This window comes from Rhinolophus sinicus, linkage group LG09, assembly GCF_036562045.2.
Source record: "Rhinolophus sinicus isolate RSC01 linkage group LG09, ASM3656204v1, whole genome shotgun sequence".
NCBI classification, from domain to species: domain Eukaryota; kingdom Metazoa; phylum Chordata; class Mammalia; order Chiroptera; family Rhinolophidae; genus Rhinolophus; species Rhinolophus sinicus.
Window position 1 is genome coordinate 69,139,404 of NC_133758.1, and position 26,722 is coordinate 69,166,125.

General features: G+C 42.2%; 2 long non-coding RNA genes across 3 annotated transcripts in view; one reads left to right on the forward strand and one right to left on the reverse strand.

The window, feature by feature from the left end:
* Window positions 1-2,965: 2,965 nt before the first annotated feature.
* The window catches only part of LOC141573188 (uncharacterized), a 28,206-nt gene continuing 4,449 nt past the window's right edge, over window positions 2,966-26,722 (reverse strand). The window contains exon 3 of the long non-coding RNA XR_012498859.1: window positions 2,966-6,629. This is a non-coding gene — a long non-coding RNA (uncharacterized LOC141573188). The remainder of the gene's footprint in view (window positions 6,630-26,722) is intronic.
* LOC141573189 (uncharacterized) lies at window positions 6,594-26,337 on the forward strand. 2 transcript variants are annotated; one of them, XR_012498860.1, is made up of 4 exons: window positions 6,594-7,712; window positions 9,445-9,545; window positions 10,248-10,346; window positions 21,903-26,337. It is a non-coding gene; the product is annotated as an uncharacterized LOC141573189 (long non-coding RNA). The 2 variants fall into 2 exon arrangements; XR_012498861.1 differs by lacking the exon at window positions 9,445-9,545.

The window sequence follows — 26,722 nt, forward strand, 5'->3', positions numbered from 1 at the left end:
TGGCATTTAATCCTTCCAACATTCCATTGTGTTGATCATTCTTATTGTTCAAAGAGGCAGTGAAGAGTAATTTATGAGTGGCTGCAGTTATAAATAATACAGTATGTAAGTACCCAAGGGTGGAGATAAAGATGGAGTTAACAGGTATTAAAGAGAAGAACTTGGCCTTCAATCTTTGTTAATTGTTTTTATTGCCCCTAGAGACTCAACTAAAGTATCACTGTTCCTAGAGCCACAGTTTACACAAGTGCCAAATACATGAACAAGAACACCCCATTAAAATTCCTCTCAAGCACTGAATCTTAAAAGAGAAGGTGTATTTGGGCTATCACAATGGTCAGTCTTGCTCCATTCAGCATAAGCTTAACAAATACTAGTGGAGACTGTTCGAATTTAGGATTAGCCTAAAACCTCCTAAAGTATCCAGTGTTAGCTGGTATCTCTCCCTTTATATGCATGCATTAGTTTGCCCAACAAATGTTTGACCTTTGTTTAAATAGCCACAGTGACACTGACAGTAGCTTATATTGCACCTTTAAACCTCTTTTTTTCCTCTCTGGGCCTCTAGCACTCAATACGATATCCTAAATTGATTTTGTCCCGTAAAACATGAGTAAAATGAGGAATTGGGTAGATAGATGGCAAACAGTATAGGTTGTTTGGACACAGCTTATTCCATAAGCAGACTAAACAAGTAAACAAAGCCATTTGAGAAACAATGTTTTTTTTTAAATCTATGGTAATATTTTCATAAAAGAACAGTAATTTCCATTGTTAGCTACTAGAATTATACTGGCAAGTTTTAGCTATTTGAGATGTAAGATGTTATATGAAGAACTATCATGTTTCCCCGAAAATAAGACCTAGCCAGACCATCAGCTCTAATGCGTCTTTTGGTGCAAAAATCAATGTAAGACCTGGTCTTACATTGTATAAGACCCAGTCTTATTTTACTTTAAGTTTAATATAAGACTGGGTCTTACATTGATTTTTGCTCCAAACGACGCATTAGAGCTGATGGTCCGGTTAGGTCTTATTTTTGGGGAAACACGGTGTAAGATTATATACATGAGGGCTGTACCCATGTTGCAATAAACTTAAGTCTCAGTTTATTTCTTTATAATAATTTTTTTTCTTCAAGGGTATAGTGTGAGTATATTTCAACTTGCTGTATTAATTTGGTCAAACAGAAGCACTTAGTGATAATTTGAGGTGCCAAAATGCATTATGAGGAAGACCAAGGTGAGTTGAGTATCCAGCCAGCACTTTTAAGTTACTATGGTCATGTATGCAGTTGAGCTTTATATACCCTTTTTCCCATTAAGGACTAGAATAGGAATGGGCAAACTACAACAAACACAGCCTGTGTTTTTATAGTCTGGGAGGTAATAAATGTTTTTTACATTTGTAAAGGGTTGGGTGGGGGGCCCAACCTGACTAAGACTGTGGCCTGTAAAGCCTAAAATATTTCCTGTGTGGCCCTAGACAGAAAAACAATTGTGGGTTCCCAGACTAGAGCAATTAAAGGAGAAGTATTTTGAACTGAAGACTTCTAAAAACAAATGCTCAGGGCCGGCCGGGTGGCTCAGGCAGTTAGAGCTCCGTGCTCCTAACTCCGAAGGCTGCCGGTTCGATTCCCACATGGGCCAGTGGGCTCTCAACCACAAGGTTGTCAGTTCAATTCCTTGAGTCCTGCAAGGGATGGTGGGCTCTGCCCCCTGCAACTAGAAAACGGCAACTGGACCTGGAGCTGAGCTGCGCCCTCCACAACTAAGACTGAAAGGACAACTTGAAGCTTAACAGAACCCTCCACAACTAAGATTGAAAGGACAACAACTTGACTTGGAAAAAAGTCCTGAAGTACACACTGTTCCCCAATAAAGTCCTGTTCCCCTTCCCCAATAAAATCTTTAAAAAAAACAAAAAAATAAAAAAAAAACAAATGCTCAAATGGCAACTAGTAAGCCAGAAAGTCTGCTGGTCATCAAGTGATCAGTCAGTGCGTAGAAAAGAGCGAAGTCAGCTTAGATCACTGGGTAATGAGTAGGCAAATAATATATACACGTCACAGCCAGTAGATGGAGTAAATGAATTTATAATACCATGCACAAAAATTTTTTTTAAAGATTTTATTGGGGAAGGGGAACAGGACTTTATTGGGGAACAGTGTGTACTTCCAGGCCTTTTTTCCAAGTCAAGTTGTCCTTTCAATCTTAGTTGTGGAGGGTGCACCTCAGCTCCAGGTCCAGTTACCATTGCTAGTTGTAGGGGGCACAGCCCACCATCCCTTGCGGGAGTCGAATCGGCAAACCTTGTGGTTGAGAGGACGCACCCCAACCAACTGAGCCATCTGGGAGCTCGGCGTCAGCTCAGCTCAAGGTACCGTGTTCAATCTTAGTTGCAAGGGGCAGAGCCCACCATCCCTTGCGGGACTCAAGGAGTTGAACTGGCAACCTTGTGGTTGAGAGCCCACTGGCCCATGTGGGAATCAAACTGGCAGCCTTCGGAGTTAGGAGCATGGAGCTCTAACCGCCTGAGCCACCGGGCTGGCCCCATGTGCAAAATTTTTGATATATTTAAACTAGTAATATAGGGCTTTACACCCTATATATTTACAGACATATAGGAAGAAATTGGAATTTTAAAAGATACATCACAGCCAACTAGCAAATACAGAGATGTTAGTACATATTTCTCTAGTAGTTTTACTTAATCTCTTAACCTGCTAGGTAGTTGGTTGTACGACATTCTCTTAAGTCTCATGTTGGTAATAAGTCTCTTATTTTTAAAAGAAACAGAAACTAATAGGATTTTAACCTGTGAACCAAGGCCTGTATCATGTTCAGTAGTAAAAAAGAATTCTAGGATAAGTGACATTAATAAATGGAAAGAGATTATTTGTTTCCTCACTGGGAAAACTTAACCTGTAAAGATGGCACAAGTTAAAAGTTTTAATGCAATGGAATCAAATTATTACAAATACTTTTTATTACTTGATTACTAATAGAGTTGATCACACATAATAAATAAAAACTGTCATGGTTTTCTTTTAAGATGATGGACTCTTCAGTGATGTTAGCATTTTATAAAGCAATTGCCAAAGCTGTATTAGACTTAAAAATTGGTCATCAGTGCATGTGCATCCCATATGTAGCTGCCCATCTTGGGCAAAACTCAGGCCAAAATTTAAAACAAGGCTGTGTAATTCATCACATTTCCCAAAAAGAATTTATTTCATGAGGCATTAATAAGTAATGTATATTTTACAGTTTCACAGGAGAGACTGAGTAGGGAGCTTAAATTACAAAAGAAGCTTACTTTGTTCACAAAATCCAATGCTATCTCTCTTTTTTTTTTTTAACATGGTAAAAGAAACACGAGATCAACCCACTTAACAAATTTTGAAGTGTACAATATATGTTGTTCCTCCTAAGCTTTTGTTTCTCACTTTCAGCTCTCCAGTCTTTCTAAAAATTTCCTCCCGTAAGTTTTTCTTATGTAAAACAAATTAGCAGTTGTGGGCAATATACAAATTTACAAATATATTCTTATACTTGTTAGGAAACAGCAAATATGATCAGATTCTATGTTCTTCTGTGTGGCACTCACTGATTCTTGGTGCGAGGTCCCACTGGGTATATATAGATAGTAATAACTCTAGCTGCCTGTCACAGAGGGACATAGCTATAAATGAAACAGAGCCTCATCTAACGTCTTTGGGGAGCATCTCTGGATTTAGCCAACACACTTGACCGGGTATTTTGGCAAGGTGTCACTGCAGTACAGGGTTTCATTTTACATCTTGATTCAGGTCCTGGACCTGTAAGGGCTGTTTTCCAACTCCAGCACTTTTCCCTCAAAGTAGGCCCTTAGTCAACATATTAACCAAGGTAATAAAGAATTGTAAATTTTAATCATAAATATGTGAAGAACTTTAAACTGGTTTAATAAAACTTGGAATACATTATCTCTGAGCCTGAACACCTTTAATAAATAACAAAGCATTTGTGAAACAGGTTTTTCTCCATCGAGCATATGTCATTTGGTTGTGTTGCTCCTTTATAATACAACAGAACTTCAAGAATTCCAAAACAAATTTGCATTTTTGCACGTCATTCAGTTTGGTGGCTGTGGTGCCTCCGTATTTTCCATCTGATTCTACAAAATATACAAGTTGCCAGGATAGCCTAGGACCAAACAAAGAAAGCTTTTGAAGTATTTGTCTCTAAGCCAGTGGTCCTTAAAATGTGGATCAACCTGCATCAGAATTACTGATGGTGCCTGTTTAGCACGCAGATTTGTGACAAACCTACCAAGTCAATCAAGTCAATCCTATATGTATTTTGAAAAGGTAACTGTAATCAAATTAATTTTCCTTTTTTAAGATACTGAAACTGTAGTGAAGAAATTGCCTCTGCTTTTAAAATACAATTATAAGAACAGATACCATAATATTAGACTCCTCATTTATGGGCTATTTTATGAAACCCAGATCAATATTTTAACAAGACTTTTGGAATGCAAATACACGGTAGAGCATGAACAATTGTAAAGAGTATTTGAGCATCATGGATTTTTGTGGGGGGTGCGGGGCAGGGTGAGGGAGCTATGAATCTACCCTGGAAACGTTCAGGAAAAGGGGAGAAAACTGCCATTTTGAGCTACACACAGAACTGAATTGCATCACATCTGACTGAGATTTGACAGTCCCTCTCTATTCCTTTGAGCAGGAAACCTACATTAAAGGCAATGATATAAAAAAGATATTTAATTGTTGGTCAGAGAATAATACCATTTTCAAAGATTAACTGGGGGAGAAGGGGACTCACCTAGTCAAATGAGTTAAAGGGATTAAAATTTTTATCTAAAAGGAAGTTATCTACATAATGGGTTTAACAAAAACGGATAACTGCTACCCAAATGACCATTTGTTGAAAGGCTTTAAAAAAAATTGACAAGTTACATTAGTATCCTGTGAACCCACCCACAAGTGGAAGCTAGTCAAGGGGGAATCTAGGTGCAAAAATCAGGTTCTGTGAACACGAGGAATACAGCTTTAAAACACCCCCAAAGTATGGGTTAACATAGTGATTGATCATAAGGCTTCCTTTTCTGATTTGGTTTCATGGAACCAAATTATTTGCAATAAAGAACCAACACCTGATTCCCAATAGAAGATAGAAAATAGGGCCAAGCAACATGACAGCCTAATTACTGAAATAGGACTGCTTCTGATGAATGTACCTTTTCCCAGAACACACTTTACTGGCCAAGACAATGAAACTTTGTCTCAAGCTCCCAGAAAATAAGCTTAAATGACCTTAATATCACTTCCCTTAACCCCAAATACGCAGAGATTCTTAACTAGCTTTGTGCTATGGACTTTTAACAGCCCATAAAGCCTACAAATCCCTTGTCAGACCGTTTTAAATGTGTATTTTAGTGTACACACTGTTATGCGAGAAGGCTAAGTAAGCAATGAGTCCTGTAACTAATGTTATGCCAGCACCCTGTTCGGGTTGGGGGGATGTGTTATTCCAGCTAGAATAACTCCCTCTCAACTAGCCGTGGAGAAACTAGCTCACATAAAGTGGCCAAGGAGAAGCCACAGTGAGGAATTTTACTTAGTAAGAAACATTTGAGAACTTAAGCCCTTGATTGGCTCCAGTCCAATCAAGAAGAGGTTCCATAACCCAGTTGACCCATTGTGGGGAAAGCCCCTTTTACTTACGATATGTAACTGGTTTATCATAACTTATGGACACACCTAAGATCCCCATTAAGGGCCCAGCAACCACTTCGCACTTGAGAAGAAACCCCTTCGTTGCGAACTCCCTCTCTCCACGGTGCGGTGGTATTTTGCCCTCGTGAACTTGACCGAGCCGTCCAAATCTTCGCTCCGCGTCTGGAAGAGCGAGCTGTGGCTGGCTGCGCAGCAGATGCAAACTCGTGGCTTGGCCTTTTGCCCGAGCGAGCCCGGGCCTGGCGTCTCCGTCAGGGTAGCAGGCTGGCCAGCTCGGTGAAGGGCGTAGCCCGGGCTGCTTCCTGCGTCACACGGGGCGCCGGCCTCCCGGCGGGGAGGGGCAGGCGGGCCAAGTCCGCCCGCGCTTAATCTCGCGACCAGTGCCGGAAAGCGTGTCCCGGGAGAGGGCCGCCTCGGCTACGGCTCCCTTCTCCAGAGGCCGGAAGCCCCTAGGGTCGAGCCTGCCAGGCTGCCTGCGGCCGGGAGTACAGCGAGGTCAGAGGAGGGTGAAAACGGATCTCCAGAGACGCACGCCAGCTGCGCCGCAGGAGCTGCCGCCCGGGCCGCACCATTTCGGAAGAGCCCCAGGAGCGCACTTCCTCCGCGCTGTACGTCCGGGCGGCGTAGGACGCCCTCCGCCGGGCCCACTTCCGCCGTGTGCTTCGTGCGGTCCCCTGGGCCCAGAGCTTTAGCTTTATCGGTACCCAGGGTTCTTACTTAACTCCGTTTCATGCTATCTGCTCCTTGTTTCCTCCAAAACACAGTATAATGCTACTTCCAACCACCTCCGGCCGTGACGCACAGCTTAGACTCGGAGCCTGGCGCAGCCGCCATCTTCCGGAAATGCTGATGCTGGTAGCTGCCAGTATGTCCATTGTCCTGTGTGCTGGGAGAGGAAATGACTCTTCATTACTAATGACCCTCTGCTGGGGGGCGGGGGGAAGGGCAGGAGCAATGATGGTCTGCCATGGGACTGACCTGTATTTGAATTCTGACATCTCCACCCTTTACCAGCTGTGTCCAAATTGAAAAAGTTAATCTCTTAAGCCTCTTACTTTGTTAATGGATTCAATGAGGTAATGAATGCAAAGCCCTTAGAAAAATACCTGGCATAGAGTAGTTTCTGGCATTACGGTTAAGTAAAAAACAAGGAAAAGCTATATGGATTTATCGAGCACCTATTTGCTCAATGCCATGTTCGTTGGTTAGGTGTGGAAAGTGTTTGATTCTCGGTCCCCATGGGAATGGCCTTCTCTCACCTCACAGAGCTGAGTTTTGTTGGACATCTCTTGAGCATGTTTGCCGTCACCCAGCCTCCTAGTTTCTAACGAAGTTTCTGCCTTTATTCAACTTGACTCATCCCTTTTTGCAGAGCTTTGTACTGGATGAGTATTCTGTTTCGTGTGATTTTATTTCACAGGGAATGAAGAGGTAGACCACTCTTAGGCAGCAACCTAACATGAACCTGACAGCAGGCCATGCTTCCAAAATACTTGCCTTCTGGTTTGGAACCAGGTGCAGATGGGGAGCAGCGGCAAGTCTTATAAAAAGAGCAAAAGAGAGGTGCTAAATTTGCTTTTTAGTTGCTCTGATGACTGTTGTCTCTGCTTCTTAGGATAACTTATAAGAGAATGATAAACATACAAAAGAGGCTATCCTCCACCAAAAAAATTGGATAAACTCCAAACTTGTGACTGATTCATAATCCACTGAGTCTTGAGAAGCTGAGGAATAATTAGAACTTGCTTTCCAGGCTGAGTTGTTAACCTGTTTTTGTTGATTTCTGCAATCCCTGCAGGACTCTTAAGCCCTTGCCCCTTGAGAAACTGACTATTCTCACTGGCCCATAACTGAACTTGAATGATACCATCAAACACCACAATTCCCACTATGGAATGAAATTATCTGATGCCAACACCAGTTGAACAGCTGGAGGTTCCTTATACTTCAGAACATTTAACTTTTATATGTAAGTTATACTATAATAAAAACAAAAAAGGAAATGGGAGAATATTTAATGATATGGAAAAAGCATTTTATAGTTTATACAGTGTAAAAATGTGTGTAAGGATATGCATCAAAACGTTAATTTCCTCTTTATTTCCATTTTTAAAATGTTCTACAATGATACACTGCTCTTGTAATAGTGGAAAAATAAAAGTTATTTTGTAAACTGTCTTTGTGACTTATAAGATGGGCATTCTGTTAGCTAACTCAATTTTCATAGAGAAAAACAAATGTCAGTTTGATAAATCAAGAAAGAACTAAACATATTTAGAAATTTGGCATTAACTATAAAAGATGTTGCCTCTTGAATTTAAGGTTGAGAATGAGGTCTTGTTCCTTTTCATTTAAGGCTCTTGGATATGAGTTTTTCTTTTTAAAATGTGTGTGTTTTATTTTGCCAAATAAAATTTAAAAGAAAATATATCTCAGTGCAATTTTTTGTTACTCTGTTTCCCTTCGCTGCTCAGCAAAGAGAAACACCTAGCTGAAAGGCACTTTGAAGAACATCAGTATCAAGTAGAGACTAAGTTTGAATTGCTCAATAGAAAGCATGAGGTTCTTTTTTTTAAATTGAGGGGACAGAAATAGAGCCTCTTAATTATCATAAACTGCGTCATATTCTTTGGGAGGGCCTTTTGGCTTGAATCCATTATTGATTATGTATCTTGTACCACACTGTGGGAACTGCATTATCAGAACAGTTTTAAAAGTCACAGTTTGTGTATTTGGCGCCCTCTAGTGTATTACTTTTTAATGACAAAAGCATAGTTATCCTTCCAGAGCTTAACTGGAAGAGGATAAAATGTAAATTTCAGCCCACCTTCCCAGTGTGATTGATCTTGCTTCCTGATATCCAAAAGACCCTCTCTGCACCTACCCATGATTTCCTAGCTATGGAAACTAGGTGACCTTGCACTAGTTCCTTAATCTCTAGGCTCCCGTTTCCTCATCTGTACAATGAGGATCAATATACGTGTATGAACTGTATAGGGTTCCTGTTTGGACTAAATGAGTTAAATAATACATATAATGTGGATTTCCTGCACATAAATAGGAGCTCAATAATTGCTAGCTATTTTTTACATGTAAATAGATCCAGTCAATACTAAACATGGTTGAAGATAATAATCTTGACTCAGGTGCTATACTCTGCTATTTGGGGAATGGGAAGAATGTTAAAAAATAAGTTGCTGAAAAAAATAAAGAATAGAAGCATAGGTGTGATTTTAATGTTTGGCCCCATTTCATTGAGTCAACTCATGCCAACTCTGAAGTCTGGAAGCATGTTACATTTCTTTGCATCCTTCATAGTGCCTGTAATTGCACACCCTTAAGACTTACTTGTCTTCTTTTAGTGTTCAAGGTGAATGGTTAGATGGTAGATCTTAGAAAATATAGAAGATGCAAAATGATAGGAAAAATAATTAGTCTAAAAATTGAGGCTCCAAATTCCTTTTTCTAGATGAGTGTTGTTTCTCAACAGGCTGTGGACAGTATTTGTCTTAGCAGTGTACCAGTGTGAAAGCAGATGATTAACTCTGTGGAACCCATGTGAATCAGGATTTACAAATCAATGAGAGTAGTAGTAGGTTCTACCGTTCTCATCCAGCCTTACCTAATTCCAGCATTGCTTAGGCTATACAGTTAAAATTTACTTCCTCTGACACAATCCAAGAGATACCTTCTCTCTCCAGATGTTCTAGGACACCGTCCTGCCTGATAAACATGGACTTTGATGCTTACCATCACTAGCCTTTGGGCTCCCCAAGAACCCAGCACCTGAAGAAAGCATTAGGTACTTCTGACCCCTGAGTACCTCTGGAGTCTTTGGTTAATCCTGTCTATAGAAAATGTCCCCATGCTTATTTTTCCTATGTGTCTTATGTTAAATATGTCAGTATTGTTTCTCCTTCCCTTCCATTGTCTTAGTGCTAAATCAGATTAATTTTCTCATAAAGAGCTACCAGCCTCTATAATCAAGCCTCTACCATGTTTCCCGGAAAATAAGACCTAGCTGGACCATCGGCTCTAATGTGTCTTTTGGAGCAAAAATTAATATAAGACGCGGTCTTATATAAGACGCAGTATTATATTATACCTGGTCTCAATTTTTGCTCCAAAAGGTCTTATTTTCGGGGAAACACGGTAACTCTCAAAACCACAATCAGTATGATAGAGCGTATTTTTCCCCTTTTCCAGAGAAAATTGCACTAGGTCACCCAGATAAGTGTTAGAGGCAGATTTCCCACCTGAGTCAGCCTCTAGGGCCCACAGCCTCAACACTGCATGAGAAACATTTTCCAAGGGAGAATTTAGAGTTTTGCAGTCTTTGGAGGTGTAAGGAGAATCCTGCAAGTCCTTTCAGGAACTAAGCTAGCAGTTCTGAGGCTTCCACCTACCATAATGATAATTATTAGAACCATGATGGCTCACTTTGGCTTGGCACCTTGCAGTTTTCAAAAGGTGGCCCATATTGTTATCTCCTTTTCTCTTCCAGAAAGGTTTTTGCACTCATCTCGTCACCCACTGAACCTCCAAGCCGGAGCAGCAAGTTCTTTTCTGGCAAAAGAGTGCAGCTGCTATTTACCCTGCAGGGGTAAGCCCAAGCCTTCCTGGGAACACAGATCTGGCTGTGCAAGCACGTAAAAGAAATCTTGACAAAGGGGGAGGGTGTTCCCGAGCGGGCCATCCTGCTAACAGTGCCTGGGGCTGCGAGCTCTCCCACTGGACGCTGTGCCACAGAACAGAAGGCACTATCTTAGTGGCAGAACCACATTCAGCAGTCCTCCCGTCAGCCGGCCTTCCCCGCCCCCCTGTGCTCATTGATTATGCCAAGCTTGGGGTCGCCTAATTGCTTTTCCTCTCTAACTCTCTCCCTCCTCCCCCCTACCCGCAATACGCTCTAGTCCTTAAAAGCTTCCTTCAGGTTTACACCTAAACCTCATAGTAGATTCCCAGTGAATGCCAAGGCTTGTGTGGGTGGAAAATTATAAATCACAGACGCAGACACAGGCATGGGGGAGGGGCCACCCGGAGGGTGGAAGGGCCACAACTTGAAAACAAATGAGCTTCTTTCATCCCAGTGGGATTTTTCTTGTTTTTTCTAAAGCCTGCTATTCCAGCAGGGCACTTAACCAGAAGTTATGGTTTCTGGAACTTTTAGAAAGAAATAAGCACTAACAGAGTTTCCCATATGTATGTCTGCAAGAGTTTCAGCAAAACTTGAGGGCCTGGAGAAATTGTTTACTTAAATGACCCTCAGTTTCTCCTTTAGCAAAACAGACTTCACATTTGAAAAGCAGCTTGATGCATAGAATCAACCATCACTTTCTTCATAATTGAGAATTTCCACAAAATGACAAAAGGAGTCACATTTGAGAGATCTGACTGAATATAATTTAAGAAAAATTAAATCTTGTCAGTTCTCAATTATCTGCTAGTAGAGGCGATCCAGAGGCAGAGAATTCCAGTGGGACTTCCATTCACGGTTCATTTACAATTTGGTTTTATGAGGCATTTTTAGTAATTACCATTTTTATATGAGTGTGTCTGGGGTTCTGGGAATTTACAACTGTTTACAGCAAATAACAAAGCTACTCAGTGAAGATGCTGACTGCGCTTTTCCAGCCTCTGGAACAAGTGTGCTTAGTGAGAGCTCTAAACAAAATGGGCTTCGGCCTCGGGAAGGTTTAAATCCTGATGCTGTGTGACAGATTCCTGATTTGAAAAACAGGGAAAATGAAATAATACAAAGTACCTTGACCATGGTATCAGAGAATAACCTTGGAAGTTGTGAAGGAATTCTCAAACACAACCATGAAATATATCCAGCATTTAATCAGGTATTATTTTAATCTGGAAGGAGCTTGGATGGGTTACAAGTTTCCATGAGTAATCAGAGCTGCTAATTAACTTGTATTAAGTGGGCTTCACCAATCTCTCTTTAAATTATGACATTCTGGTGTCATAATAGATTATAAAGGGACTTAGCATGACCCAGGAAGATCACAAACTAGAGTCAATGGCGGGAATCTGGCCAGTGAGCAACTCAGCTCACTGTGTTCCTAAGAACCATCTAAAAAGCCTAGAATTTCTGTGAAGAAGTTGTTGTTTCATGGTTTATCCTTAGTCATCTTAACTTATAAACACAAATCTTGACTGTGTGTTAGTACATGGATAATTATAATTCTCAATAATTCATTTGAATTCATACTAAGTGCCAGATATGGCCTGTAATTAACCACACTGCCTGAGAGGTTAGATGGCAAGAAGGCTCATTTGGGCAGCCCTCCTACACAAACCCTTGGCAAAATATGCACAAATTTTGAATTATGTCTTGGGAAAGGAGGGAGGTGGAGGAGTTAGTCAGTGTCAGGCAGAAAGAGATGGAAACTAGGAGCCCAAATACACCTGACCCACTAAAAATAGCAGATTAATTTTGGCAGTTTCTTCACCATCCCTATTATATAACACGTCGTAGATTAAGTACTCACTGTTGATAACAGAGGTAGAATTGGGTCCCTGTGCCCACAAACAAAAGAAAGTTTGGCTAACTCACTTGTATATTCTTTCCAAAGAGCACATTCATTTTCAGGGATACTGTTCTAATAAATGTTTAGATCTGATATTATTTAGGATATGGGATCAACAACTAACGAAGAGATGTCAAAATACAGTGTTGGTTCCTTAGTGTCAGGGATCCAGTTACTTTCTCTTACTGCCATCCTCAATACATGGCTTCCATTTTATAGTCCAAGATAGCTGCTCCAGCTCCAACCTTCTTATCTACATTCCAGCAGAAATGAAGAAGTGAAGACATTCTCCTTTAAGGACAACAATCCCAATCCAGATATTGCCCTTACATATATCACTTCTCCCAACTGGGCCACATCTAGATGCAAGGGAGGCTGAGAAACTGGGTGACCGTGTGTCTAGCTAGAAATTCTATTATATAAGAAAAGAATGGACTGGAGGACAGTTTGCAATTTCTGCAACAATTCCCTTCCTTTGGTTTTCTGCTCCAAACAAACCTACTTAATAATTCAAAGTGCTGAGCTAGAAGCCTGCTGAATTCCTTATGTACAGAAAAAATTGAAAACTAGAGGCAGTTTTACCCCCTCTATTATTTTTAGATGGTATCATACATGCTTATTCTGGGGGAAGAAATAGAAAATACAAATCAGTAAGAGCTTAAGAATTAGCATCGTGATACTCCATCCCCTGGCGATAATCACGGTAGGATTTTGACGTCTTTCCTGATAGACTTGCCTAATACAAATGTAGACATAAATAACACAGACGCTCAGGGTGGTAATTTACATTACATCATGGTGGTGATGATAAATGGTCTCTATTATTGTGTGGGGTGGGGAGAGGACTTTAACCTGTCACACAATTGAAGGAAAATAGAAATTGGGAGATTTGGATTTTAGTTTCATCTATTAGTTGACCCCTGTGCTGTGTGACCCTAGCAAGTAAATTCTTAGTGTTTCCATTTCTCTACCATAAAAGGGAAATTAAATACATTTGATTATCTTGACCATGATAAGATCGTTATGAGAATCAAGTATTCCTTCCTGGATTCTCATGGGTGATGCATATCAAAATGTTTTGAGGAATATCAGTTGGTATATATACGTCAAGAGTTATTATCAAGGAGTGGCTACCAACTATCATAATGTTTCTTGGCCCTCACACCTGTTTTCCAAGGCCAAAGTGGGAGAAGTAGGAGATAAAGTGGTCAGATGACAGGATATGGTCTGGCCTGGTCAGGCTGCCATTTGACTCTCCCCCTCTCCGTTCCAAACAGAATCAGCCCTAACTCTACTAGTGAACTAATCAGCATTTTCTGGTTTTATCTAGTTTCTTCTACTTGCCCCACCCTCTGACAGGGAAGTAGGAAAACAAAGATTTGTAGAAGTTGGTAAAGACTAATGTCAGAAGGCAGCGTTCCATTTCTAAATCCAAGAAAAACTTCCTGTTTTGTTAAGATCCTTCTTAGAAGCGGAAACTAGTTCACTCAAATGAAAACCACAATGAATAATTTCACTGATTTTTACCGTATGTTTAGCAAGCTTAAAATCTCAAGGAGGATGGTGAATAAGAAGGGAAACCATCAGTGGGGAACTGTCAGTAACCTCCAAATGCCCAGGGCTTTGTCGCTTCGTCCTTCACGACTCCCTGAAGGAACAGTGGCAACTGATGGAGAATAACTTTGGGGGCACAGGACACAAAGGCTACCTGGCAGAGCCTCAGTGGCTCATTCAAGGACCACATTAACTCAGATTGCTTATCCTTTTTCCATATGGAGTTTCCTGTTTTACAAAAACATCTAGAATAGTGGTTGTATTAGCCTATGCTGCAATAACAAATTAAGCCCCAATCTTGGCTTAATACAAGTTTATATTTGCTTTCATTGTGTGACTGATGCAGGTTGGTTGTGGAATGGGAGGTAGAGACAAGGGAATCCTGCTCAAGAACCCCGGTTGTCAGAGGCTCTGACAAATTGGGAGCTGTGTTACTGTAGTCTTAGGCCACCATCCTGCCAGTAGAGGAAGAGAATGTGTGGAGAATTCGCACCTGTTCTTCTGTGCTTCAGCCTGCAAGGTATACATGTTCACTTTTGTCCCTGTGGTTGAACAGAACAAACTACAGAGGGACTAGGCTCCACGGGGAAGTATATAGCTATTTGGTGAGCAATACATGCCTCTGCCACAGCAGCATTTTAATGCTAAGTGCATGCTACAATATGTAACAGCAACTCAGAATCCCAGACTATGGAAAGATCATTTGAATCCCGATCTGCTGGGATGTCTCGCCTAAGGATTTCTATAGTGATTTCCTGAGTACCTAACAAGCAGCTCTCAGGTCAAAAATGACCCACCCCATGTAAGGTGGATTCTACATAAGGGTTTTACGAAACCCCATTAATTAATTAATTAATTAATTAACCTAATTAGCCACTTCACAGAAACTAGCCACTCAGCCTGACCTCACAATATGTTGCAGGGTGACTGACATAGCTTCGTATCCCTGGAAGCCTGGATCAATCAATCATAGGAATCAAAGCTGAGTTTTTAAAAATCATGGAATTTTAAGCTGTTTACATTTAATGCCACATAACTAACAACATAAAACTGGGGGATTGTTCTCTGAAGGATTATTGACCAAAAGTGTTCAAAATACATTGTGATTCACGCCTCCTCTTACAGATGACTCATGTCTGACTGTTGTCCACTGTTTTTATGCAAAGGGAGGATGCTCTATATTCACCATCATTACTAAATATACATACCGTCCATATAGGGAAGATGGAGTTCTCTGGAATGAAATTGTAAGCCCTTGCCGTGGGGCGCGGGGGTCACTTTCTACATGATAGCTTATCCAGGACTTGAGTTTCTCTGCCTTCCTCCCTTGCGCCTTGCTCTGGGGACATTTTGTCATCCACCAAAAAGGCAGGAGAGAAGCAAGGGAAATACAGCTCAGTTCAGGCAGACTGATTTCACAGGGTGGTTCTCAAGTCATATTGTTTTAGTTGGCCTGCTTTGGAGCTGGTTGGGGACCTATGAGGTTCTCTAACCGCGAGGCCCTTTCCAGACCTGATTTCCCCTTGGAATGACACATTATCCACCCTTCAAACGTAGCAATTGTAAATTCCTGCCTGGGGAGCAGCAATTGCTTTGAATTATACACTATTTGAATAAATCAGTATGAGATTAACAAGGCCTTATTGTTCTGCAATCCTTTACTGAAACTTGCTGTAGTAATTTCTGGTGACATTATATTTCCCTGCCTAGCATTTGGCTATGCAAAGGAACACTTCTTCCACACTTTAATTGGTCATTTTTAGTTGCATGTAATACAAACATCTTTTTGCCATTTTACCAACACTGAACAGAAAGAATAATACTATCAGGATTTTTCCGCTCACTTTTTCCTTTCCTTTCCCTCTTTCTGGCATCTCTACAATAATAATTTTACATCTTAAAAATTTCTCAGATTTGTGGTGCCCAAAATATTACTTCCTGACTGCTGGATACACATGCAAGTATGCACACAATTTAGGATCCTCTCCTTTATAATATGTGTCTATGCTATTTTAAACATACACTTCAGGAGCACAGAATAAAATCAATTATCATACCTGGGTTGTGACACAACTCTCATCATTGGTCTGGTAATATTACTATTTTAAACATATTTTCATGACAATGCAAGGAAACAATTTTCATTTACTCTATTCAATGTTTGAAAACATTTCTTTCTCATTCATGTGTAAGTAGGGCGCAGCTCACAGTGGCCCATGCGGGGACTGAACCAGCAACCTTGGTGCTACCACCACCATGCTGTAACCAACTGAGCTAACTGGCCACCCTCTCATTCACTTTTAAATCATCTGCAAATAAAACTCCATAACTGAGAATAAATGTACCAATATTTACTTTCTAATAGAATCGAAAGGGAATTTCTTTATCATGACAAAGTCTAAAGGTAAGACTAATAGAAATGTTGAGATGCAAAGGGAGCATCCTCCCTTTGCTTAAAAAAATGTTGAGATTATTTACCCAACAGAATAGGCCTTTATAAAAGCTTCTGATTCAGCAAATGTGAAACCAGTAAATTAAAGCTAGAATGGAGTCTTTTCTAGCTGGTAGGCCAGTTAAATCTAATAAAAATCATGAAGACAGAAAGCTAACTTGAAGCCAAAATAACTGCAGAGAACATTTTGTATTCCACTAATAGGAAATAAAATGAAATCTATAATAGATTTTTCATGAAAATACATTTTCATGGAAAATATGTTCTAATTACTTATTTATATAAAACTTTAAGCCCACCTAACGATCACTCCAAAAACCACTGTTTAATAGCACAGTATTTTTAAAGCAAGCTTTGATGAACTCCACAAAAGAAATAATCTTTACCCATTTGTTCCCAAACCATGTTCTCAGATCTTATACCTAAGTTGAAATTTTTGTGCTACATGGAGGTTAGAAGATATTTCAGATATAAGAAATACGATAAATCATTTTTGAAAAATCTACATGATGACCATGAACTCAGCTAAAAAACCCAAGTCTATAACCCACACTGAAAAGATTTTAGTTTATAAAGATATGAGCCAGTTTCTCCCATTTTTCAAACCAGAGACTTTTTAAAAGTATTGTTTCTTCAAAAACCTAAAGAGAAATAGTTGCTGCTGTTAATAATTTCATTGGCAAGGAGACAGCTAATTCCTTAAAGGAACTTGTTTGAAAGTAGAGGTGTAGATGAAATCTGATAGCACGCAACTGGGCCTTATATGGAGACACTGGGCTCACAGCATAAACAAGAGCGCTCCACCAGCTCAACAAAGCTGAGGCCCAAGTCATGTAGCAGTTTATAGAGGAGCAATAGATATTTGAACTGTACCATAAAGAGATGCTAAAGTAAGTAAATATCTCACAAGCAGGTAGAAACACTAAGAAATGCAGAAAAACTGCCACCTATCCCAGATACTGATTTTTCCCCCTCATATGAGTAGTGCACAACAGCAAACAAATGAGTAGGGGGAAAAAAATGACATAAAATTTGAATTATAAACTTCCAGACTTCTGGAACTCAGTTCAGAACAGGGTCCAAGTATTCAGGATTGCTTCTAAATTTAAAAGGGGAAAAAAATAATCCCAATCTGAGCCTAAAACATTTCATATTTGGTAAGCTATTTGGGGAAATTCCACTAAATCTGCAAGCCAAGTCGTTTTATTTATTTTTACACTCCAGCCTTTCCATTTCGTTTTGCTTTAGCAGTTGTTAAACAACTGAGTAGACAGCTGGGATAGACCCAGGAGCTGTTTTCTCCCAGAACCAAGTCCATGTGCATCGTAGGCTGGTCAGAGAAGTCTTTCTTCCAATCTCAGACACTGTTCCTGCTGAGGAATGATCACCTTACTCCGTCCTCCCTCAGATTGCCATGTTCTGACCGCTTGCCTCCTTGGACACCACACGATCGCACTGCTAGGAGCTGTGGTGGGAGCTGGGGTCACTGGTCCCATGATTCGTTGGCCCCGTAATGCTCTCCTGGGCGGCAGCAGAGCTCTGAGAGCCCGTGAGGTCTTCCAAGCCACAGTTTGTCCTCCCCTTGCTTCCTCTATTTGACATCCGCCCTGCAGTGACCTAGACCATTATGCTGCCCTTGTGCCTCAGTTTCCCTCATTAGGACAAAGCTGCCCCTTAGCTGAGACTCAATTACTGCCTTGCTCTCGGCCAGCTATATGCCTTCCTATACCCCCTCCACAGCCCCCCACTGGCTGGTACAGGGAATAAGTCAGTTGCTCACGAGCCATGACTCCTTCATGTCTTTGGTCCACCATCTAGACACAGTCATTCCCCCTGCATATTTTGCACCCTGAAGATACCGATAATTTCCTTAACCAGATTCTAGTCTGCCTTTTCTACCAAACCCACCTGGTTACTTTATGCCATTTGGTTACTTTTTCCAGAGCCGACTCCCTGTAGGCTCTGACAAACTGGTTGTCATCCCTGCCTTTCCTATTGATGCTTCCTCCACTTCTGGTGGTTTCACCGCCAGCACACATGGCTTGTTGGCAGTGATCAAACTTATCACCAGAGTGCAGTCATCCATCAGCTGAGGCCTGAGGTCTTCCTGGATCTAGGAAGCCCCACATCTTAGGGTTCTGGCCCAAGCCTTGAATTTTTTTCAACTGGAGCTCAGAGAAGTGCAGTAATGTCCCCTGTCACACGGCTAGGTAATGGCAGTGGGAAGACTAAGTTTTAACAGCTCCTGGGTCACCCTGAGTAGGCTGGAAACAAGGAAGGCTACGTTTTGCATTAGGGCTTGTGATGGCAAGCTAGATTGCTAAAGCCTGTGACTTTTGCCTCTGTTTGAATCTCTGACATGGAGCAGCAAAGAAGCTTAACTAAGTGGATGGCAAATGTTGCTTACAAGGAGCAAACTGCTACCACCCATCTCTGGCAAGGACCAGGACTTTGTGAGTCCATTACCAGTCGGGAAGTCAGAAGGATGTTCACCGATACAGTCTCATGTGATGCCCTAATTTACACTATAATATGAGCAAGTGCATGATAAGAAGAGAACTTGCATTGAGCATTTACTACATACCAGAGCCTGCTCTAAGTAAGCACTTTGTATGTAGTTACTTAGTCAATCCACACAACCACCCTTTGAAGTAGGTGCTTTAGCACCCTCATTTTATAAGGAAACTGAGCCATAGAGAGGTCGAGTATTTCGCCTAAGGTCACACAGCTAAGAAGAGACAGAACTAGGTTTTGGGCAAGGCTGTCCACTTCTAGCATCCACACTCCTAACCCTTGCACCAGACTGGCTTTCCTGGGAAATGAAAAATGGAAGTTTTTGAAGACTCCTAGGAAAACACAGGGATCTGAAATGTTTGGTTCAGGAAGAAGTACAAGGACCAATTATCACAGAAATCCATATTCCTAGGTTCATTCCATATACCTACCCACAGACAATGGACAATGTTTGACCTTGATAGCCTGCAACGAGCTTTTCAGAGCTTTGCAGATTGCTCTAGGAGACTGTTACCCAGCCCCACATGGTTTCTGGGCCAATCTCAGAGTGACTCATGGCACTTCAATCCCTGAGTTTAAAGTTAAAAGCAGATAAAGGTGCACAGCAACATAGGAAAGGAACCGATTAAAACTACCAGTAAAATAAAAGTTTGGCAACTTTCAAATCTTGTGTAACTCCTTGCTTGAGAAGAAATGCTCAGAAGTCAACAAAAGGAGTACAAAACAGGATGTTAAAAAGCACTTTCATTATGTTCTTAGAAATTTACTGCCAGAATAAGACTATTTCTGCCAAGAATAACAAGCCTTGTCATGTAACCTACATGATTTGGGGTTTGCTGGGAATTTTGTGGGATATTTTGGGGTGAAACCATAAGTTTCCACCAAGTTCACTTTCAAAAAGAATGTCCCAGAATTAACACACATACAGGGAAGGAGCCCCCTGAGTGGAAACAATGACCCTGTAGCCCCTACAGGGGTGATGTACCTCATAAAACTTTGGCTGAGAGACTGGCATCTACCATATAGATGTACCCACGGCGGTGTGGGTCTCCTTCCGAAGGTCTGTGTCCTAGGGGCTGGGAATGCAAAATAACATAAGAGTATGAAGATGTGGAAGGACGTGTTCCCATTTGTCCGCCAAGATGTACTTGGTAGGGACAGATAGAAGACTGAAGGGGAAAAGGAAAAATTATTTTGTAGCATCCAATAAAAATGTTTTTCAAGTACTTAAGCACCACTCTTCCAAACATTAAAAGCATTACAAAGGGGTTATGTTATTATTACTGAGTGGTGGGATTCTTTGATGTTTTTGAAATATTGATTTCTTTGTCTCCCAGATTTCTTTTCTCTCCTCGCCCCATCTCCCCATTTTAACAGAGAAGCCATTCTTTGCTCATATCTAAGGGGTGGGACTTGAAAGCAGAAAGCACAGAGCTTTGGAGTTTCAAAAGCCTGGGCCAGTGGTTCTCAAAGTGCAGCCCTCAGGCCCATAGCACCAGCAGCACCTCAGTATTTGTCAGAAAGACAAATTCGTGGGCCCCACCCTGGACGTACTGAACCATCGGTTCTGGGGATGAGGCCTAGAAGTCTTTTTCTTAACAAGCTCTCCAGGTGTCTCAGATGCAGGCAACACTTGCAAACCATCGGTCTAGTCCCTTAGGGTACTGGCGAAGACTAATAGGCAACAGATTTCAGAGAAAAGAGAAGTCAAAGCAAAGCTCCTTACCCAGATTGGGACAGTATTCCCCAGGCTGAGGGATGAGGAAGCTAGCAGGGAAAGGATGAGAGAGAGGTGGTGGGGCCAGGAGCGAGGTCTGGACTTGATACCAGCGTGCACCTAAGTAAGCCCATACTTTCCGGTGACGAAGGGCTGTGCAAGCAGGAGAAATTGCTGGGTCTCTGTCTCTCTATTCCATATGGACAATCCCTCCTTGCAACATCCTGGGATGCTCATCAGCCTTTGAGAAGGAGGCGGGGGAGTGGTGGGGCTGGACCTCTAATGGCATGGGGGGTAGGGGGTTGGGGAGGGAGAATTAGCCTTGCACTTGATCTTGGGTAGGGCTGAACAGGCCCAGCACAAGAGCAACCCCGAGACAGGGCATGGATAACAGCCCAGTTATAATCACTACTTGTACTGGAAATCGATTGGCAGTGAGTATTCATTCCTACATCTTGCTGGGTGCCTTTCTGTGTTTCAGAGGCTGGAAAGCTTAAAATTACATCTCCCAGTCTCTCTTGTAGCTGTGGATGTACAAGTCACTGATGGTGCGCGTTTCAGAAGGCGGAAGTAAGGCGGAGGCCATTGGCCCTCTTTGTTCGGCTCCTTGGCCAAGCTCCATGTGAATGGCCACAGTAGTCCCTGAGCCTGACCACTGTATTTCTCACGAAGGCAACTACAGTGCCTTCATGCGCTCCCTGACCCCTCACTCTCCTAATCTGGGCAAAGGTTGTAGCTCCGGGCAGGGGGAGGGGGCCACGGGGGCCAGTTCTATGGTTTCCAGGGAGTCATTCCAGAGGCCGCGGCCTGGATGCCTGTTGCTCCAGTACTTACAACTATTTCATAAGGACCACCTTCCCTGTATTAATTTCTTTTGTGCTTATAACCCACTCTGGTTCATATTTCTTCTACTAAGGATGTTATTCCAAAAAAAATATGTCTGCCTTTAAATTTAACTGCAGAGTCAGGACAGTTGTACAGAAGTGCTTATGATTCCAGAAAACCATGCCATGTGCCAAAGCAGCTGTGTGGACAATGCACGCTGCAGAGACTCAGAGGGGACAACACTCGCTGTCCCATCTTTGCTCACATTTTGGGGCACGGTGGGACGGGCGCTGTGCTTTCTGGCTGATTTTCCTATTTCTGTTGAGCTTGGCCTTTGCTTTGCCCCCTGCCTCTTCATTTCCTCCTCCATACCTTCTCATATGCAATACCGCTCACAGGGATTTCCTGTCCTTTTCTCCTAAATATCAAACCACCTTTCTCCTTCCATCTTATTACCAGAGTGACTCTTGTTTCAGAGTATACACGTGGCTATATGTTTCAAAGACGTTTATCATTTGCAATAAGTGTGGCCAAGCGGATGTTACTTCTTTATTTCAGGATGTGAGCCCCTGCTGACTGCCAAGCAGTCCCCCACAGGCATCAGGACACGCAGGAACTGCTCTTTGTTATTTGTTAGGGGAGCTTCAAAGGCCAGCTTCCCAGGTCTGATAGCTGCTCAAGAAACTGACTGTGGAGCTGTCTGTTGCTGCGCCTGCCTAACGCGTATTTGATTAGCTTTGTTCACAAAGAACAGAAATTTGAAACGACCCTTCCAAGCCTGGAGAGCCCACCTGGGCCTGACCCTCCCTACCAGAAGCACGTTCTACAGGAAGACTTGGACTTGGCAGGCACGACTTGCCTCAGTATTTTAGTGAACCCATGGTTCTCCAAGCTACACCAGCCGTGGGTACCTCTCAAGCCCTCTTCTAGTTGGAGGCATCGTTTTCTCACATGGCTCTCCACCAGCTGTACTTACTAAGCTGGTCCACTGGAGGCCTCAGCTCCTACTCCAGGAGCTCCTGTGCCTGGTTTGCTGTGGTCTAGTCTCCTTTTGGTGAGGTCAGTGCTATACTTCTGTTCTGCCCCAAGTGTCACTGCTGAAGAGGGAGAAATATGGGCCTGTATTAGGCAGGGTTCTCCAGAGAAACAGAACTAGAAGGTGGTTTGTCTCCTTCACATTGTGTGTAAAGAAAGATAAAAAGATTTATTTTGTGGACTTGGCTTGTGCCATTGTGGAGGCTTGGTAAGTCCAAGTCTGATGGGAGGCCGGTAGGCTGGGGACTCAGGAAACAGGTGCAGTTTGAGTCCATAGGTTCTGCTGGGAAGCCAGGAAGAGCCCATGTTGCAGTTCAAGTCCGAAGGGCATCCACCCGCTGGCAGAATTCCCTCTTGCTGCAGGAGTTCAGCCTTTTGTTCTGTTCAGGCCTTCAACTGATGGGATAGGCTCACTCCCATTTTGGAGGGCAATCTGCTTTATTCAAAGTACACTGATTTAAAGTAAATCTCACCCAAAAACACCTTCAGCAAAACATCCAGAATAATATTTGACCAAATGTAGGGGGCACTGTGGCTCAGCCAAGTGGACACATAAATTTAACCATGATAGAACCTTGTTACTACTAAGTGCCAGGGGAGAATGTTCTCATGTTCTTGTGCTCATGCTACACGCTGCCTCTGGTACAATCACTTTATTACACGTCCTCCCAACTCAACTGGCCCCCCCAACCTGGTATGGCTTCCCTTGGAGGCAGAAGAGGGGTGCTGAGCTGGAAGTTAATTAGAGGAATGTTGGGCTCAAAATCTGCTCTTCTCAGAATGGGGGCGGCTGGATGGCTCAGTTGGTTGGAGCACGAGCTCTGAACAACAGGGTTGCCGGTTCAATTCCACATGGGCCAGTGAGCTGTGCCCTCCACAACTAGATTGAAGACAACGAGCTGCTGCTGAGCTTCCAGAGGGGCAGCCAGATGGCTCAGTTGGTTAGAGTGTGATGGTGGGCTGCGCCCCCTGCTCCTAAAGATTGAGAATGACAACTGGACTTGGAGCTGAGCTGCGCCCTCTACAACTAGATTGAAGGACAATGACTTGGAGCTGATGGGCCCTGGAAAAAACACACTGTTCCCCAATATTCCCCAATAAACTTTATAAAAAAAAGAATTCCCAGAACGTATGTCCAGGCCAAACCAGAGAGAACGGTCTTTTCCCTCAGGATTCTTTCTGCAGCAACCTTCCACTCCAGGTCAGGTGAAGACATTTTCCCAGCCTTCACCAACATCTTGGCACTGGAGCCCAGGTTTCACTAACCACGTCCCTCCGAGGAGCGGAATCTCCATCCGGTCAGCCCACAAGCCCTAGCACATATCCCAAATCCAACTGTGTGATTGAGTTGAACCACGGTGACAGCAGTCATGTTTGTCGTTGATTGAAAGCAAAGGTCAGCGCTAACCGAGACCTCGCTGTTGCTCACTCACTACTAAGACTATAAAAAGGAAGATGGGAACTGTGTATACAGTATGAGTGGGTAGGATAAGAGACTGGACTCTTTTTCTGTGATAGAAGGTGGTTTGTCTCCTTCACATTTATGCACACACTCTCCTCAATGTTGCCTGAGCATTTTGTGACTGTTTGGGGGCTTTTGCGTTTTTTTTAAACGACAACTTTATTAAGATATAATTCACTATCCATACAATTCACCGATTTAAAATGTACAACTTAATGGTTTTTAGTATATTTACAGAGTTGTGTAACCATCATCACAAACCATTTTAGAACATTTCATCAGCTTCAAAAGAAACCCCATATCCAAAAAAAGCCACTCACCTTGCCCCTCAAGCTCCCCAGACCCCAGCAACCACTAATCTACTTTCTGTCTGTATGGATTTACCTATTCTGGAATCATACAGTATACGGTTGTAACTGATTTTTATAAAGGTAAAATAAGTTTAGAGGCTGTCATGACAACAAGATAACCAGACAAAACCTTCACTTCCCAGAGATACTGGCCACATTATTCATCTTAGTGAAATAGGCAAAAAAAGCACCTAAGCAGTAAGGAAGTAAGAAATCCTGGATTTCTAGCAGCACTAAGCAGATAGAACTCCTGGATTCCATGTAAATTTGACTTACAATCAAAAAAGGTTCCATGAGGCGTTTAGTGGACAAGGCCCTTGAGATCACACAAAGAACCCACTGCACAGTTCTGTCTCGCAGGCCAGGTGGCAAATGTCCTGGAGTCCAGCTGCACCCTTTAAGATGTGTTTCTTGGGAAATTAACTCGTTTACCATTTGCAATTCTCTTCTCAAGGGAAATGCACTAACTATGAAACAGGCATTTTATTTTATTTCTATTTCTTGATGGAATAACAGAAGGGTGCAGAGTGTGTAAAACCAAATGTGCGGTTTGAGGGAATCACAGCCTCAGAGCCTGACCCCAGGACCCAGAATCCAGATCCCGCTGTCCTACAATGTTGTGCACTTGGCACCTTATAAGAAAGAAAGTGCTGAGAACTACAGTCAATGCTTTAAAATGGTGAGAAAAGCAAGTGATTTAAAACAAAGAAAAACCTAATTAGCCAGCTCTCAACTAGCTTTTCTCTGGGCTCTGGGGGGGTATGGTTTTGCTTTCTCAAAGTCTAAGAATGAAACAATGTTGCTTAAAGAGACCTGTACATAAGAGCTTAAGGATCCTTTGGCCAGAACATGAGGTGAATCAAGGACCTGCATTTGTGACGGAGCTCACTGTAGACTTGATAGTATAGAGGTTTCAGGAGGCTGGCCCCTTGGAAAGAAGTACGGCCCAGATGAGCAAACTTGATCTTGAAGGGAAAAAGTGACTGAGCTTACATAACAGCGATGACTGAAGTGAAAGAGAAAGGGAGGAGGGTGGAGAATGTCCTGACAGCAGCTTGTTCCAAGCACTGCTTGGCACTCAAATCCTCTGTTGGTAAAGTGCTCTGGTGATGCTGAAGCTTGTGCAGAAATTTCATGGACCATGGCTGCTCCCTTCTCTTTCCTGCAAATTTATACAAAGCTCAGATTATGTCATAGGCCCCTGAGAAGATGCCAGATTGCCTCCTCAATAGTCCACGCTTGGCGGCAGAGGAATGAAGAAAACAAATCATTCAGTTTATCTAATCAATTAAGCTGGCAAACGAACATAGATTCTAATAAAGGAAAAGCTTGGAACATAGTCAAAACTTATACTGTTTCACAATCTTTTGTGATTTCTTATCTCCCCATCTGCATTTTAATCTTGAAGGTAGGGAATGTGTAGTTTCCTTTTATTCTGTCATTCACTGTGCCTGGCATTCAGGGGACAGGGCTCTCAGTCATTTTAGGCTGGTGGTTTTGAAGCAGGGAAGCCACACGCAGACAGGCAACAGCAAGGTAAGGGGAAGAAGCAAAATTTCAACCAATTTAAAAGTCAGCTTGCAACTAATCAATAGTTAATTGTAGCACCTTGAAACCCATTGCCAGACCCAAAAGCATTTAAAAAATCAATCCCATGAAATACATTGCACATTTTAGTGAATTAAAGCAAAGTCACAGTTTTATAAAGAATTTATATTTTAATAAATCATGTGTGTAATTCCTTGAAATAGTCTAGAAAATTTTCTTTTTCTTGGGTGAGTGCAAAGGTGTTAAATGAATTTAAAAGACCAAGAAAGAAAATACAAAAGTCCAGTGTTGAAGAAGAGTTTTCGCCTTTTGGGAAGAAAAAAAACCCCAAAACACCAAAACTTCTTTCTGAAGTGCTCCAGACAAAGAAAATATTGCAGGCCTAAGTTGGATTAACTCAGACGAGTACAAAATATTGAATGTGTTCAGATGGGGGGATTATGGTAAGTGGAAGAATTAGTATCTGCTCAGGAGAAGTTTGTTGCTAGGACCAGAGTGATATTTGTCAGTAATCAGTACTTAAGCTATGAAAGCAAAAGAAATGCAAGATAAATCCAAAATCAAAATTAGAAAGTAGACCTGGGGATGGAAATAGTGACGTTATGAAATGTGATGTTTAAGTTGCTCCTCCCCTAAGGCGTGGCCGCCCCAGTGGACCAGGCGTTTCTCAGTCAGTGCTTCTTGGCTAGAATGCTCAAGAGAGTGACCAGAAAGCTGTTAAAAAAAAGTCAGAATCCAGGGCCCAGCTCAAACCTATTGAGCCTGGGGCAAAGTTTCTGACACTTGAGTATTTTTTAAAAGTTCAACAGGTGATTCTGATGCAGCTGGGTCTGGGGCTCATGCCTTGAAGATACATACACCTTTGTGCAGACCATTGCTCTGGACTGATTGTGTCCCCTCGAAACTCTTATGTTGAAGCCCTGCCCTCCACCCCCACAGTGTGATGATATTTGGAGATAGGGCCTTTAGGAGATAATTAGGTT